A 17,131-nucleotide genomic window follows, 5' to 3' on the forward strand; every position below is an offset into this window, starting at 1 on the left:
TCTTTTAAAAATTTGCATGCAAAACGTATCACTATTAAAACAGTTTACAAATTTGCAGTTCTAATATACTACTTTTTTTTAAGAGAAGCCTGGTTCATAGCAAATGGTGTAAATTTATGTGAAAAAAATTCAGTGTTACATTGTTGATACTTTCTGAGAAAAGGTACACTGAAAACGGTCGGATTAAAATGGAGGAAAAACAGAGTACGTTCTCTCCTACGTTCTCTCCTTAAGAAAAGTGAAGCTAAAAAGCAATAACGAAAAAACCTGCTAAATCATGAAAGGAGCTTATACATGTAGTCGCGCCAGACAAATACAAGCTGCAAGAAACCTAAGGAAAGTGCAACAAAGCTCAATTACGAAAAAAACCCTTTTTGTAAGAAATGAAGATCGCTCATCTTCAGGTTTTAAAAACTTAAGTACCAACTATTTTCTTCGCAGTACTCATCTTTACATATAAAAATTCTGCAACCCGAAAGTTTGTGCTCGCAAAATTCGAGAAGCTGGGAACTGACTTGAAATTCTGACACAATGTTGCATTCTAATACGTGCCCGGGCTTGTAAACATACTTTTAATACGTATAAGATATGAATACATATATAACGTACAAGGGGTAACGTTGTTACCAAAAACCTCAATAATTTCTTGACCAATTTACTTCAAATATTTACACGACACCCTAATGAACATTATAATGGACGTAGGCTATATATTTTTTAATAAAAATAATATACAAATTTATGTAGATAGTATATAAAGGGAAACATTGTTGCCAAATATCTCCAGGAAGTACTTGGCCGATTTACTTCAAATTTTTACGTCTTACTTCACTAAACATTCGCACGAATATAGAATTTGTATTTTTTTGATATGCAGAATACAGAAACATACATATGAAATGTATAATAGTGGAACGTTGTTAGCAAAAAACTCGAAAAGTTCCTCAACTATTATTTCAGATTTTAAACGTATAGTAAGTATTCAGACAGATATAGACGATATACTTTTTTAAACAATGTTGCACAAGTTTTCTGTTTTCAAAAATAAAACGGGCCTCGGAACGGAGGATTTAATCGACGGCGAACTGGCTATAAACAAGGTCTAAGATTTGGAACATTAAATATACAGATATTGTCTGGAAAGTTGGAGGAGATAGTAGACATGATGGAAAGAAGGAAATTAGACCTATTGGGGTTAGCTGAAACGAGGTGGAAAGGAAGGAGAGAACTGAGGGACGAGTACCGCCTGTACTGGAGTGGAAATGAGGAGGGAAGGAGAAATGGAGTCGGAATAGTAGTCAGAGATGGATTAAAAGAGGAAGGAAGAGAATAAGTGATAGGATGATGAAGACCAAAATATTACTCAGGGGGACTACCATAGAAGTAATACACGTGTGTAGGCCGCAGGTGGGTTGCACTTCTGAGGAGAAGCATGAGTTTGAAGAAGAAATGCAGAAGCAGATAGGAAGGACGAATATGACAGTAATGGGAGATTTAAACGGACACGTTGGAAGAGAAAGACAAGGCTGCGAAAGCGTGCTTGGGCCAGAGGGTTGGGGCTGCCGAAATGAGAAAGGTGAAAGACTATTGGAGTTCTGTCAAAGGAATGGCTTGTTGGTTGGGAACTCTTGGTTCAAGAAAAGAGAGAGCCACAAGATTACCTGGTACAGTCAAGACTTAGAGGAAGTCCATACTTGACTGCTTCCTGTACGATAGTGAGATGAATAGGAACATCACTGACATTAAGGTAATACCAGCAGAGTCCTTGGATAGCGACCACCGTTTGCTGGTAATGAACCTGAGAGGGACTAAAGAAAATAAAGGGACAGAAAACCAGGAATGTATAAGGGTAAGGAAGTTGAAGGAGGAAGAAAGCAGGCTACAGTACGTACAAGTAGTAAAAGGAAAGCATTCCAAAGGATGAACCAAAAACGGTAGAAGAGGAATGGGGTAGATTCAAGGGAACATTAGTAAGTGTGGCAGAAGCAATATGTGGGAGGACAAGCAACAAAAAGAAACACCTTAGTGGAATGATAAAACAAAGACTGTAGTACAGAAGAGTAATAGAGCCTTTATGGTATGGTTCCAGAAGAGAACAGTAAAGACAAGATAAGAGTATCAGGCAAGCAAGAAAGAAGCAAAGAGGGTGGTGGCGGAGGAAGGAAGAAAGTGGATGGAACAGTGGACCAGAATGAAGGGGGAGGATATTGAAGGTTCAAAAAATGTTATATGGCATGATTAAAATTACCGGTAAGAGGAAGAACGGTACGACAGATTATGCTCGAATGATGAACAAAAGTGGACAAGATGTAGAGAATAAGGAGGAACTCAAGAATATGTGGAAGGAGTACTTTGAAGAACAATTGAACCAGAATGGAGACCTGGATGAGGAGGAATAAGCTGAGGTGAAAAAAGGAGAGGACGTCAAATTGAAAAAGACCTTACATGGGGAGAAGTGAAAGAGGCATTGGGCAAGATGAAGGGAGGGAAGTCACCAGGTCTGGATGAGCTAAGTGTAGAGATAGTGAGAGCAGTAGGAGAGTTGGGGGGGGGGGGATATAATGGCTATATCGAGTAGTGTGGAAGCAGATGATGATCCTAGAAGACTGGAAGAGGGGAATAATTGTCACGATATTTAAGAGGGGAACTAGAAAATAGTGCAAGAACTATCGGGGGATGACAATGATGATTTGAGAAAATTTTGGAAGCACGAATTCGACCAAAATTAGAAGGAAGAATGAGAGAAGAGCAACATGGCTTCAGAACAGAAAGGCCCACAGTGGATGTAATTTATGCTGTAAGACAACTGCAGGAACAGCACTATGGATATGGAATAGAACTACTAATGGCCTTCCTGGACTTAAAAAAAGAGTACGATAGTGTATGTAGAAACAGAGTGTGGAAAGCCCTGGAGAACAGAGGAGTAGCAAAACAGATTATTTGAAGGATAAGGGAAATGTACCATGGAAGTGTGAGCTGTGTGAATGTGGGAGGAGAGAGGTCAGATTGGATTGAACAGAGGAATGGCTTGAGGCAGGGAAGTGCACTTTCACCATTACTCTTCATTGTAGTGATGATGATATAAAGAGTTACAGTAGTTGGACGTATGGGAACGAACAGTAAAAGAATATGGGATGATATTTAGTATAAGTAAGAGTGAGATGATTATCACAACAAGAAAGAAGGAGAGAGGGACAACTGGAATAACAACTGGTGGGGAACGATTGAGGAGAGTGGTGAGTTTCAAGTAACTAGGATGGCTGATACAGGAAGATGGAAAAAGTGACAGAGAAATAAGCGAACGGGGGAGAAAAGCAGAAGCATTTCGGAAGAGTGCCAGAAACCTGATACTGAGCAAGGATGTACCCCAAACCGGTAAAAAAGGTTATATACCAGTCATACTATGTCCCGATCATGACATACGCAGCAGAAACCTGGGTTATGAAAGGAAGAGCGAAAAGCAAAGTACAAGCTAGTGAGATGAAATTCTTGAGAAACAGTATTGGAGTGACAAATATAGACAGGTTAAGAAATGATCAGGGAGTTAATGAAGGTGGGACCATTACAGGAGGGGATACGGAGATAAAGATGGTATGGACACGGTAAGAGAATGGAGGAGAAGAGGATATCCAGGAGGATACACGAGATGAAACTGGAAGGAAAGAGACCAAGAGGAAGGCCGAAAGACAGATGGCTGAAAGGAGTAGAGGAATGCATCCAGAAGAAAGGAGACGACTGAACCAAGTTGAAGACGCAGAGATGGTGGCAAGACGGAAGACGACGGAAAGGCCTGTGTTCCAGACAGAGCCGGTCAGAGGCTGGAAACGGTCCAAGACGATGACGATGATGATGCACACGTTTTCTGTTAAAAATGACTGCGAAAAAGAAAATTCTCTCCTGTGAAAACATGCGGTTTTGTTTCATCTATCATGGGTAGTTTTATACTACCATGGCGGAGCATTTAAACCATTACACAAATTGTTTCTCCCCTATATATATTTTTCTCATTGTATATATTTTTAAACGTAAATAGTAGACACAACAATGTACTGTTTTGTTTTCTTCTTCATCGACAGTTTTCACAGAAAACAGGGGAGTTTAATTTTTGGCTTGTCGGCTTATGTCTGGAATACCACTACAGAATCTGTGTTTGCAATAATAATGACGCTCAACTTCAGAGAAAACTGCGGCGGGAGAGGAGATGGACAGAGGGGTGGAAGGAAATGGACATAGAGGCGGGAAGGGACAGAGAGAGGAGACACGAGGAGATGGAGGGAGAGAGGGGACAGAAGAAGATGGGCAGACTGACTAGTGGAAGAGGTGATCGACAGAAAGAAGGAAAAGGAGATTCCAACTTTGAATGAACACTGTTTGTGAATGAGAGGGAGACTAGGATACCCGTAGTAATGAAGGAGTTGCTACTCTTAGACAGCGAAAGACTTTACATTATACTTCTGTTGTAGACATAGTGCTGACAGAAATTAGGAAGTTACGCTGTTTAGCAATCCTTCAGATTTAGTTAGTAAACAATTACCTCGAAATAAAAGAAAAATTTCCAAATCATAAGAAACTGTTGACATTATTTTATGAACATAGCATCAGAAATTCAGGCTAACACAGAGGTACCACCGACAGTATTTCTTTCCACATAACATCTGCGAATAGAAGATGATGGTGGTTGGGGGGGGGGGGGGGGGGGGGGAAGTAGGTAGGCTGGGCAAAAAAAGGGTAGATGTTAGTTTTACGTACACTACTTTCCCTCCTTCTTGCACAGTACGGTGACCTGGAGCACACTCCCCCATGTGTATAAATACCCTACTGGCCATTAAAATTGCTACACCAAGAAGAAATGCAGATGATAAACGGGTATTCATTGGACAAATTACATTTTCACGCAATTTCGGTGCATAGATCCTGAGAAATCAGTACCCAGAACAACCACCTCTGGCCGTAATAAGGGCCTTGATACGCCTGGGCATCGAGTCAAACAGAGCTTGGATGGCGTGTACAGGTACAATTGCCCATGCAGCTTCAACACAATACCACCGTTCATCAAGAGTAGTGACTGGCGTATTGTGACGAGCCAGTTGCTCGGCCACCATTGACCAGACGTTTTCAGCTGGTGAGAGATCTGGAGAATGTGCTGACCAGGGCAGCTGTCGAACATTTTCTGTATCCACAAAGGCCCGTACAGGATCTGCAACATGCGGTCGTGTATTACCCTGCTGAAAGGTAGGGTTTCACAGGAATCGAATGAAGGGTAGAGCCACGGGTCGTAACACATCTGAAATGTAACGTCCGCTGTTCAAAGTGCCGTCAATGCGAACAAGAGGTGACCGAGACGTGTAACCAATGGCACCCTCTACCATCACGCCGGGTGATACGCCAGTATGGCGATGACAAATACACGCTTCCAATGTGCGTTCACCGCGAAGTCGCCAAACACGGATGCGACCATCATGATGCTGTAGACAGAACCTGGATTCATCCGAAAAAATGACGTTTTGCCATTCGTGCACCCAGTTTCGTCGTTGAGTACACCATCGCAGGCGCTCCTGTCTGTGATGCAGCGTCAAGGGTAACCGCAGCCATGGTCTCCTAACTGATAGTCCATGCTGCTGCAAACGTCGTCGAACTGTTCGTGCAGATCGTTGTCTTGCAAACGTCCCTATCTGTTGACTCAGGGATAGAGACGTGGCTACACGATCCGTTACAGTCATGCGGATAAGATGCCTGTCATCTCGACTGCTAGTTATACGAGGCCATTGGGATCCAGCACGGCGTTCCATATTACCCTCCTGAACCCACAGATTCCATTTTCTGCTAACAGTCATTGGATCTCGACCAACGCGAGCAGTAATGTCGCGATACGATAAACCGCAATCGCGATAGGCTACAATCCGACCTTTATCAAAGTGTGATGGTACGCATTTCTCCACCTTACACGAGGCATCACAATAACGTTTCACCAGGCAACGCCGGTCAACTGCTGTTTGTGTATGAGAAATCGGGTGGAAACTTTCCTCATGTCAGCACGTTGTAGGTGTCGCCACCGGCGCCAACCTTGTGTGAATGCTCTGAAAACTAATCATTTGCATATAATAGCATCTTCTTCCTGTCGGTTAAATTTCGCGTCTGTAGCACGTCATCTTCGTAGTGTAGCAATTTTAATGGCCAGTAGTGTATTTCACAGTAATTGTAGAGCGTCAGATGTTTGATCATGAGCATTTCTTGTTGTAATAACATGTTAACATGGCAATTAACGCTTCTAGCATCCATGCACATTATAAAAATTGTGTGTGTGTGTGTGTGTGTGTGTGTGTGTGTGTGTGTGTTTGTGTGTGTCCCTGTGTGTATTTGTGTGTACATGTGTACGTAATCCTATATGTTTCACATCTTCACCACTCGACCGTTTTCAACCTGATATGGCACACATATCCCTTACTGCCAGTCAACAATCGCCACTTACCTACCATACCCATACTTCACAAAATATGACATCATAAACAATAAGATGAGTAAGAAATTTCCGCATTATGCAAGACGTTTAAATTTATTACTTCTTTGCTAGTAACTACATTCGCAACGTATTTCGCACATAGTTTTCCACGTACACCGAAAATGTACTCGTAGCTAGACAAATAAATCATTCTGTGGCACATGGCTCGAGAGGTATGACTTCGTAAACACTGCGATGCGTGAAAAAAATGCCACATCTTACATTAAGTTTTAATACATTCAATTTTTATTGCTAAGACACTCCTACAGTCGAGTCAACTCAACGGAGTCCCTGACATTTTGGAGCCCTGTTGGCAGTTCTCACGGCTGTGCGCGGAACCAATAACCGTCTACCGAGCAACTAACAGGCATTGCCATAGACACGTTTACCAAATCGCTTTGTAAACATGCGAAGCAGCTGCAAACAGCATGCAGGAACCGTCCAGAACCATCTCAGACAGAGTCTACTGAATCATTTCAAAGGTGCTTTCACTAAAACATGGAAATAAAGCTTTTCGATGTTATACTACAAACACAGTTCACTTTTTGTTTTCATTTCTAATAGTAAACTGGCAAAATGTATACCTGGACAATGCTAGTAAACCCTAGATTAGTAGACTCTTGTAATATTTATGACTGCCGTTGGTTCTAATGGACAGTAACCGACAATGTGATATTATGAGTATAGAGTGTAAACCAGGACATATTCTATTTACTTTGTGTGTGATGTACCACTGGAGACATAGTAAGTGTAATGAACTAAACTATAAATTATGACTCCCTTTGAATAGCCGGCCGCTGTGGCCGAACGGTTCTAGGCGCTTCAGTCCGGAACCACGCTGCTGCTATGGTCGCAGATTCGAATCCTGTCTCAGGCATGGATGTGTGTGATGTCCTTAGGTTAGATGGGTTTAAGTAGTTCTAAGTCTAGGGAACTGATGACCTCAGATGTTAAGTCCCATAGTGCTCAGAGCCATTTTAACCATTTGAACCCTTTGAATAAAATATCGAGCAGTAGAATTTACGATGGTTTAGTAACAATGTAGCATTTTCCCCCCTGTAGTGTTAACAGTAACAGAGACCCTACAGGAAATGACGTTGCAAACGAAAGCAGGCGATTCTTAGAGTACATTTGCCGCAATTAGGGAAAAACTGAAACATAGCGCTTACTATTGGTTACGTAAGAGAGGGGAACTGCACTCCTGTTAACCTCAAGGTCACGGAATATCTGGGACGAGCTGCCGGCTAGGCGAGTAGGTGAAAGAAACCGGACCTGGTCCCACTAGGAAAGGATCACAGTCTTAGATTGGAGAGAAAGCGGTCGGCAACATTCTCTTTCGACAAATCGCTCCACGGCATTCTGCCATTAGTGACTCACTGAAAGGCCTTCGCTGATTCACGACGGCAGGAGATTAGATAAGATACGGCGAGTTTTTAATTTTTTTGGTACAGCTCAAAAGGGAGGATTGTTGAGGTTTTAAAAATGCCACATAAACAGAAATATGTGATGTACAAGATGTGTCATACGTAGTAACTGAAGGCGACACAGGTGAAAGTATTCGGTAATACACTGTCCAGTCACATTAATCTCACCACCAGTTCGACATCAACGTGCAGTAGCCTCTCACTTACGGTAGGTGGCACCAATAGCAGTGGAGGGTATATAAAGCGTGTTAGGGGGACTCGGAAAACAGTGCAGTCGCTCTCGTAATGCGGAACCGGAGCGATTTATCTGATGTCCAAAAGGGCGTGAAAGTTGGTTTTCGGGGCAAGAGTGGAATCATTTTCGAAACGGCTACGTTTGTAAATTTGTAGAAATAAGGAATACCGACAATCGTACTTTGTACAAATATCTTAATTACTTGACCAATATCTGGAGCACGTTAGTATCATATTCATGCATCCACGTAAAACGGATGCATTAGGACAAGTACCATGTATGTTCACTCTCTCACAGATTTCAATTTACACAATATATGCATTCCAGTAGTTGCTAAATAGCTGGAGTGCACACATCGTGTAAGCAGAAATCTGTGAGACCAGTCAGTATACATGGTACCTGTCATAAGGCAGCGAGGGCTGGACATCACCATTCAGTTTTCATACAGGTCTGAGGATGACACTAATGTATTTTCGATAGTGGTCTCGTAATTAAGATATTTTATGAATACTGCTATTGGTTCAAATGGCTCTGAGCACTATGGGACTTAACAGTTGGTGTCATCAGTCCCCTAGAACTAGTTGAACCTAACTAACCTAAGGACATGACACACATCCATGCCGGAGGCAGGATTCGAACCTGCGACCGTAGGGGTCCCGCGGTTTCAGACTGAATTGCCTAGAACCGCTCGGCCACTATGACCGGCAGTACTGCTAATGGTATTCCTTATCTCTACGAGTTTATGACCAGCCGCAGTCCCACGTCCACTTCAAAGATGGATAATCTAAAAGTTTGTAAACGTGCCGCCGTGTTTAAAGTATGCCGTGAATGGCGAAATAACACTATCGAAAACCGGCGAAACCGGCGGGGGGGGGGGGGGGGGGGGGAGGGAAACTGTGTTGCACCACAGGGGATAGGAAAAATAATGTGAACAGTAGTAATAATGGGAGATGGTTGTGTTTGACGCCACGTCGGCCGTTGTGGCCGTGCGGTTCTAGGCGCTACAGTCTGGAGCCGAGCGACCGCCACGGTCGCAGGTTCGAATCCTGCCTCGGGCATGGATGTGTGTGATAGGGTAGCTAGGTTTAATTAGTTCTAAGTTCTAGGCGACTGATGACCCCAGAAGTTAAGTCGCGTAGTGCTCAGAGCCATTTGAACCATTTTTTTTTGTGTTTGACGGTCAACAATGCAGGTAATCCATGCGTGGCGCTTGACTGTGCGTGTTCGGTACTGACTAGGCTGGTTGTTTACGAGTAGAGCGCACTTCGTATTTGCATTCAGCGGCCTAGGTCGACTGAGTTCCAGAGGGGGCAAATTGTGGGGGCCCGATTAGGTGCAGCATCAGTAACCAAGACAGCCAACTTATTGAATGTTTCAAGAGCAACTGTTTCAACAGTCATAACAACCTACACAAAACAATGAGAGACATAATCTTGAAAACGGAATGTTGGGCGCAAATCAACTCTAAATGACATAGATCGTAGTACGCTAGCATGAATTGTGTCAAAATAACACGTATACGTGGGCTAAAGTGACTGCAGAGCTCAATAGGCATCTTCCAGACCCCGTATCTATCGCCATTGCCCGCAGAGAACTCCATAAAGCGAATATTCATGGATTAGCTGCTATACTGACACCATCAGTGGCGACAATCAACGCAAAGGTGAGTGGTCAGCACGACAGATTGTCAATCCTAAGAGCCCGTGTTCGATTCCCGGCTGGGTCGGAGATTTTCTCCGCTCAGGGACTAAGTGTTGTGTTGTCCTAATCGTCATCATTTATCCCCATCGATTCGCAAGTCACCGAAGTGACGTCAAATCGAAAAACTTGCATGAGCTTAAATCCTGGTCGGCTGATTAATGGAAAGACGTCAAATGGACGGACCAGTCAACGTTTTCGTTAGTTGCAACATGGGGCCGGGTTTACATGCGGAGAACGCCAAAAGAAGCCTACAATTCTGATTGCCTGATTCCAACAGTTAAGCATGGAGGTGGAAGTGTGATGGTGTGGGCAGTCATATCATGGTATTCTGCTAGTCCCATCGTTACTCTCAAAGGCCGCATTACAGCCAACGATTATGTGAATATTTTAGGTGATTAGGTGCACCCCGTGGTTCAAATCATGTTCCCCAACAATGATGCCATACTTCAGGACGATAACGCGCCCATTCACACAGTCAGGACAGTACAGTCGTGGTATGAGGAGCATGCAGCTGAACTGCAGCGTCTTTCCTGGCCAGCACAGTCCCCGGACTTGAACATTACTGAACCATTGTGGGCGGTATTGGGGCGCAGACTACGGAGCAAGTTTCGCCTGCCTGGTCACTACAGAAGAGGTTCTGATCGAAGAGTGGCATAACATTCCACTGGAAATTGTACAGTCATTATATGCCAGTATTCCAAGGAGAATCGCAGCTTTATTACGGGCAGATGGGGGTACAACCCCTTATTAATTAAGCGTCCCAAGTAAGTACTGGTGTTCAGATTATTTTTCCTCTTCCCTGTAGATGACAGGGGTGAACGAAGGTTGCGGAGACGTGTACGGGCGACCGGACGTGCAACATTTGAACAAGTGACGGCCCATATGAGCCAAATGGCTACCAACGGTGTCTCCTCAACGATTGTTCAAACAACGTTGCAGGAGGTGAGTCTCCGGAGCGGGCGCCTGGTTCGTGCATAAATGCTGACTGCTGTTTATAGGCGACGAAGGCTGGAATTTGCTCACCAGTATGACAGCTGGAGGTCCAGTTGTTGTAATCTCAATACCTGCCTGTATTTCCGCTTTACTTCTGACAAAAAAACCTGTACCGTCGCCATACGCATTATACACTCCCGTCGATTTTCAGTCCTTTTTTACGTTAGAGAGGCGGCAGAGGTTTGACACCAATGGAGAAGAGTGCCGTGAAGACAGGGCAACCCCGCCCAATGCAGTTATCTTCATCTCTGTGCTTAGTTATCCATTAGTCATTATTTTGGTTGCACCACTGCCTAAAATATTTCGTATCATATTGTTGTAACGTTGTTGGAATTCCATCGCTTGCGTGGTGCTGAGCAGAAATTGACGATTTACTCTGTCAAACACTTTCTCCAGAGCCAGGGAAATGATTGTGTAATGTATCTGACAAGTTATGTGGTTGATATTCTGTCTCTCTGTATTTGTATTTTCCTACCCCTTCCAAAGCTCGTTTGGCACCTTTCGACTGTTGTACCAATCGTATTTTTTTATTCTTTCACGCTAAAACGCGTGCTGTAATCTTACAATCGCCGTTCAAAAACGTTTATTGGTCTTAGATTCCGTATTATTTTATCCTTGTCTAACTGGAGACTGAGACATTTCCTCTGACAGCTCCTTCGGGACCTCATTGTTCAGATTTGTCGTCTCATTACAAATGCACAGTTGTTTGGACTCAATACGTGGTAAAAATCTGTGGGCATACCGTCTGGTGCAGATGATTCGTCTTTCGAAGTTAATAAGAAACCGTCTTCGCCCTCGTCTTCATCGATTTGCGTAGTTAAGTTTTCTATTTTCTCTGCACTGAGCTTTCCTCGTAAGTTACTTGTTAATAGTATAAGCTTCCTGTAAGAATTTATCTATAAATAAAAATACTGAATACTTTTTTTTCCTCAGTTGAGCATGTAAACAGTGTGGTGAAACAAAACATTAATCTTAGTGAAACACTGAGTTACAAATAATTAAATGTCGAAACAAACTACACTCCTGGAAATTGAAATAAGAACACCGTGAATTCATTGTCCCAGGAAGGGGAAACTTTATTGACACATTCCTGGGGTCAGATACATCACATGATCACACTGACAGAACCACAGGCACATAGACACAGGCAACAGAGCATGCACAATGTCGGCACTAGTACAGTGTATATCCACCTTTCGCAGCAATGCAGGCTGCTATTCTCCCATGGAGACGATCGTAGAGATGCTGGATGTAGTCCTGTGGAACGGCTTGCCATGCCATTTCCACCTGGCGCCTCAGTTGGACCAGCGTTCGTGCTGGACGTGCAGACCGCGTGAGACGACGCTTCATCCAGTCCCAAACATGCTCAATGGGGGACAGATCCGGAGATCTTGCTGGCCAGGATAGTTGACTTACACCTTCTAGAGCACGTTGGGTGGCACGGGATACATGCGGACGTGCATCGTCCTGTTGGAACAGCAAGTTCCCTTGCCGGTCTAGGAATGGTAGAACGATGGGTTCGATGACGGTTTGGATGTACCGTGCACTATTCAGTGTCCCCTCGACGATCACCAGTGGTGTACGGCCAGTGTAGGAGATCGCTCCCCACACCATGATGCCGGGTGTTGGCCCTGTGTGCCTCGGTCGTATGCAGTCCTGATTGTGGCGCTCACCTGCACGGCGCCAAACACGCATACGACCATCATTGGCACCGAGGCAGAAGCGACTCTCATCGCTGAAGACGACACGTCTCCATTCGTCCCTCCATTCACGCCTGTCGCGACACCACTGGAGGCGGGCTGCACGATGTTGGGGCGTGAGCGGAAGACGGCCTAACGGTGTGCGGGACCGTAGCCCAGCTTCATGGAGACGGTTGCGAATGGTCCTCGCCGATACCCCAGGAGCAACAGTGTCCCTAATTTGCTGGGAAGTGGCGGTGCGGTCCCCTACGGCACTGCGTAGGATCCTACGGTCTTGGCGTGCATCCGTGCGTCGCTGCGGTCCGGTCGCAGGTCGACGGGCACGTGCACCTTCCGCCGACCACTGGCGACAACATCGATGTACTGTGGAGACCTCACGCCCCACGTGTTGAGCAATTCGGCGGTACGTCCACCCGGCCTCCCGCATGCCCACTATACGCCCTCGCTCAAAGTCCGTCAACTGCACATACGGTTCACGTCCACGCTGTCGTGGCATGCTACCAGTGTTAAAGACTGCGATGGAGCTTCGTATGCCACGGCAAACTGGCTGACACTGATGGCGGCGGTGCACAAATGCTGCGCAGCTAGCGCCATTCGACGGCCAACACCGCGGTTCCTGGTGTGTCCGCTGTGCCGTGCGTGTGATCATTGCTTGTACAGCCCTCTCGCAGTGTCCGGAGCAAGTATGGTTAAATGGCTCTGAGCACTATGGGACTCAACATCTTAGGTCATAAGTCCCCTAGAACTTAGAACTACTTAAACCTAACTAACCGAACGACATCACACACACCCATGCCCGAGGCAGGATTCGAACCTGCGACCGTAGCAGTCCCGCGGTTCCGGACTGCAGCGCCAGAACCGCTAGACCACCGCGGCCGGCCCCGGAGCAAGTATGGTGGGTCTGACACACCGGTGTCAATGTGTTCTTTTTTCCATTTCCAGGAGTGTATGTCCTCAGTCTATTTAACTAACTCTCGATGTAAAAGTGCATTACGAAAATTACCTAACATGAAGTGCAATTTCTGAATTGAAATATCCACTAACGCTAAATCGCAGTAAGACTCAGTTTTTACAGTTTCTGAGACACAATTCAACAAAACCTGACTGAACAGTTCAAATTTCTAGGTGTTAGATAGTAAGCTGTCGTGGAAAGCCCAAATTCAGGATCTTGTTCAAAGACTTAAGACTGCCATTTTTACTATTCGAACGGTATGAGAAGTGAGTGATTCTTCGACACGAAAATTAGTACAGTTTGCTTATTTTCATTCGCTTATGTCGTGTGGTATATTAGTTTGGGGTAACTCTCCCCATTCTAAAAGGATAGTTTTGGCTCAGAAGCGGACGGTTCCGGCAGTGAGTGGTGTAAGTTCATGAACCTCTTGTCGATCCCTGTTCACGACTCTGGGTACTTTGACGTTCGCCTCTTAATATATATATTCCTTACTATCGTTTTTTGTTACCAATATTAGCTTAGTCCCAAGAATAATCAGCTTTCACTCGGTTAATACTCGGCAGAAATCAAAGCTGCATTTGGATCGGTCTCCCTTACCTCTTGTGCAAAACGGTGTGCATTATCTGCTGCATCCATTTTCAATAAGCTACTACTCGAATTCAAAAATCTTAGTAGTAATCCACGCGCTTCAAATCGAAACTGAAGACTTTCCTCATGGGTCGCTCCTTCTATTCTGTATAGGAGTTCCTTGAAAAATTAAGCTGATTGTTATTGTATTGTTCATTGCGTTTACTTAAACTTATGGACTGACTTTTTTCGGGTTAATGAACATTTATTTTTATCTGTTATTACTTTTATGTTGTAATTTCATGCACTGACACTTTCCACGACCTTGGAGATTTGCTCCTCAGTTTGGTCCTTAAGAACTTGACGTGTAAATAAGAAAAAATACCGCTCACTGTAAATTTATCTGCGTACCTAGTACAACACTTGAAAATTCTGACTGAAAATTGAGATATCCCTTGAAAGAAAAGTAACTTACCTCTTGCTTAGCATGCTGTGCTTGTGTCTGATATTCCGCTGATCTCGAAAGCAAATAGAAGTCATCATACGCAGCAGGCAATGAAATAAACTACTCACTACAATTTTTTTTTTTCTTGTCAGAAACAAGCTGTGGCTACATGTTGTTTACGATTCAATGCACAAATGATAAAACATACAAAACTTTACTACCAATGATGGAGAAGGGTTTAACTGTAAAGAAAGTCGTTCTTGAAAAAGTAAATTCCGATTATTGTCAAAAAAGGCTGCACAGCATACAAGACTCGAACAATTACGAAATTACAGAATGAGGGTTTCACTCTGCAGCGGAGTGTGCGCTGATATGAAACTTCCCGGCAGATTAAAACTGTGTGCCGGACATAGACTCGAACTCGGGACTTTTGCCTTTCGCGGGCAAGTGCTCTACCAACTTTTTTTATTTTTTATTTTTATTCTTTTTTTCGTTTTTGTTCGTTGTATCTGCTCGGGTCGGACGTCGCAAGACACCCGTTTCAGTTCATCGTCGATCCATTAAGTCAGTTTTTTTTTATTACAGAGGGCAGCTAACCCTCTGACCGAACACGGTGAGCTACCATGCCGGCTTCCAACTGAGCTACCCAAGCACGACTCACGCCCCGTCCTCACAGCTTTACTTCCGCCAGTACCTCATCTCGTATATTCCAAACTTCACAGAAGCTCTCCTGCGAACCAGCTTGTCTTTTCACAAGGAGTAAGCACACACACTACTTGTGAAGTTTTGTACATTGTGAGTAAGTATTGTGTCACTTACAACTTCTCTCAGGTATCTTTGCACTCAGTGTTACTATTTTTTTCAAATGTTTGCAAAAATTAGTTAAATCCTTAGCAGCTTCATTGCATTTGTGTTTATTTTAAATGCATTAAGAAAATCTGAACTGCACATGCTGTATTGTCTCTCTAGGACATGACTTATGAATATCTATGTGAATTAATAAAAAAAAATGAAGCTTTCATAGACTATATAGCAAAAGTGTGACTTTATTCCTAACAAATATGTGAAATGATACAGGAGCATTACATGAAAATGTAAGATGAACCTTATTTACAAGAACACTGTGTGCATATTCTGTATGCATATTTCATGAACTTATATTTTTGCTGAAACCTCATATTTTTCTCAAAATATCTTATATCTCAGTCTAACTGCCAAAAACATCATATTCACATAGTAACACGCCTCATCATTTACCTGCCTAAAACATCATATTTAAACTTTCTTCAGATATTTCGTTATCACATCATCATAACAACGTAAATCAAGCTACCTGTACTCATTTATATTTTCACTTTACAATCAACATCTTTCTCCACCCAAAGCATACATGCAATTTTATTCCACCTACCTACTCACAGGTTTTTCTATTTCCTTTCTCTGTACTCACTTCTTTCTATTTCTAGGTGCAGCTGCTACATCTCGATTTACTGTCTTCCTACACCCATTTTTCATAATTGTCTTATTAGTTATGACATTTACCTTCCTTACAACCTCTAACAGAAGATGCTTATCCTAAATGAGCTCTCATAAAACTATAGACGCTACGATATACATATATTCGCAAGAATATTTCATAAAAAAAAGTAATTCATTATCGTTCACATATGAACGTGAAAAATATTTCATCAGAAAGACATTGCAGCAAAGCATCTTATCTTACACATTTGCAGCAAAAAATTATTATGGTAAACCAATAAACAAAATCAAGTACACATTCTCAGTCTAAGATAAATCAAACACAAAACGTTTTATGGTAAAAACAATGATCTGAAACATGTGTGTGTACCTAATAACTGAGTTTCCTTCAGCTTCTAAGATTATCTCAGCATCATTAAACTTTAAAGTTTCTTTGTGTTCACTTAAAAAGTCTAGTCCAAATATCATTCCTGTAAACTGAAGGGCATCGATCACTGCTGTCGGCTGCAGCGGGACACTAAGCGGAATCAGCGCTTTGACAATCTCTGATTACAGTCCGCATTTTCACAGCTGGCTCGCTTTCAAGGTATTCAAACATGAATTCCAGTTTGAGGTCTAAAGACCAGATTGGTGGTAGTGAAAACAAAAATTCATCCAGTCTGGGTTGGGGGTGGATGCAGTTCCGAGCGACAGCTACGGTCGCAGGTTCGAATCCTGCCTGGGGCATGGATGTGTGTGATGTCCTTAGGTTAGTTAGGTTTAAGTAGTTCTAAGTTCTAGGCGACTAATGACCCCACAAGTTAAGTCACATAGTGCTCAGAGCCATTTGAACCATTTTTGCAGTCACGAAAAATTTTAATTTACTAATAGGAGAAAGAGCTTGTAATCGAAATGGTAGATTCCGTGAGAGCCGGAATGTTCTCTACTGCGCCCGATGGGTGGCTCACTATCATGTGTTGGTAAAAAGTATTGTTCCCTAGGAAAGTCACCAAGACGCCACGAATTGGTGCATTCATCACAAGTTCCCGATCGTGAGTATGTTTTGTGAATCCATGAAGTCATTGGCGTCGGCAGACTATTTAGTTTGCGTCCGATAGGTCTCAACTGTTCTCACAAGTTGTTTATGTCCTTTTCCT

This window comes from Schistocerca nitens, chromosome 10, assembly GCF_023898315.1.
Source record: "Schistocerca nitens isolate TAMUIC-IGC-003100 chromosome 10, iqSchNite1.1, whole genome shotgun sequence".
NCBI classification, from domain to species: domain Eukaryota; kingdom Metazoa; phylum Arthropoda; class Insecta; order Orthoptera; family Acrididae; genus Schistocerca; species Schistocerca nitens.